Consider the following 1,316-nt stretch of genomic DNA (forward strand, 5'->3'; position numbering starts at 1 on the left):
TGCAAACATCCGCACGAATCCGGGGACTTTGCTGCGGAGGATAAAGAGATCCAAACAGATCATAGAGTTGCCCTGGAGGACCCAGAGATTCCTAGTGAGGACACTTCACTAGGCCTTTGTAGTCCCTCCTATGCATCTCTATGGTCAGTGTCTGATATATGTTGACCATATTGTTTCCCTGGAGGACCTAGAGGTTCCTAGAGAGAACACTCCACTAGGCCTTTGTAGCTGCTCCAATGCAACTCTATAGTCAACCTCTGACCATAGAGTTGTGATGGAGGACCCAGAGATTCCTAGAGAGGCCTTCCTACCTCTTAAGGTGGTAGACCTTGTGCGTGTATTGCCCGCATTCGCCGTCCTTTTCGTAAGGCTCATTCGTCAGGACCTGGATTCCTTCACCGCCGCCAGTTTCGTTCTTGCTCGCCTCCGCCACTGAATAGAGCTGGCCCACCTGGTACTAAGGGGAGACGCAAAAAGCGAGAGGAGTCGCGGTGGCGATGGCGAATACGGAAATCGTGTCGCGCGGAATAGGAAGGAAGGGAGGACTTACCTCTTGGACAGAGCAAGGGAGGACCACGCGGCTGGAAAACAAAATGGCAGAAGAAGAGGGAGAGCGTTGAGAGCGCCGTCACGGAAAACAAAACTCTATGGTCGATGACTCCAAGTCCCATCATCCCTAGTTATAGACTTAGACTCCAAGTCCCATCATCCCTTATTATGGACACCAACTCCCATCATCCCCAATTAGAGACAGACTCCAACTCCCATCATCCCTAATTAGAGACTCCAAGTCCCACCATCCCTTATTATGGACTCCAATTCCCATCATCCCTAATTATAGACTCCAACTCCCATCATCCCTGGCTATGAACTTACACTCCAACTCCCACCATCCCTAATTATAGACTCCAACTCCCATCATCCCTGACTATGAGCTTAGACTACAACTCCCATCATCCCGTTATAGACTAAGACTCCAACTCCCATCATCCCTAACCCTAACTCTGTCTCCCATTATCCCTAACCATAGACTCAGACCATAGAATCATAGAATCATAGAGTTGGAAGAGACCACAGGGGCCATCCAGTCCAACCCCCCACCATGCAGGAAATCACAATCAAAGCATCCCCAACAGATGGCCATCCAGCCTCTGCTTGAAGACCTCCAAGGAAGGAGACTCCACGACACTCCGAGGAAGTGTGTTCCACTGTCGAACAGCCCTTACTGTCAGAAAGTTCCTCCTAATATTGAGGTGGAATCTCTTTTCCTGCAGTTTGCATCCATTGTTCCGGGTCCTAGTCTCTGGAGCAGCAGA

At 50.0% G+C, this 1,316-nt stretch overlaps 1 long non-coding RNA gene across 1 annotated transcript; it reads right to left on the reverse strand.

The window, feature by feature from the left end:
- Position 1: 1 nt before the first annotated feature.
- Positions 2–857, reverse strand: LOC121918749. The gene is made up of 3 exons (XR_006101297.1): positions 551–857; positions 312–457; positions 2–31 (listed from the first exon to the last, which is right to left on the reverse strand). It is a non-coding gene; the product is annotated as an uncharacterized LOC121918749 (long non-coding RNA).
- Between the last annotated feature and the right edge of the window lie 459 nt (positions 858–1,316).

This window comes from Sceloporus undulatus, unplaced genomic scaffold, assembly GCF_019175285.1.
Source record: "Sceloporus undulatus isolate JIND9_A2432 ecotype Alabama unplaced genomic scaffold, SceUnd_v1.1 scaffold_30345, whole genome shotgun sequence".
NCBI lineage: Eukaryota > Metazoa > Chordata > Lepidosauria > Squamata > Phrynosomatidae > Sceloporus > Sceloporus undulatus.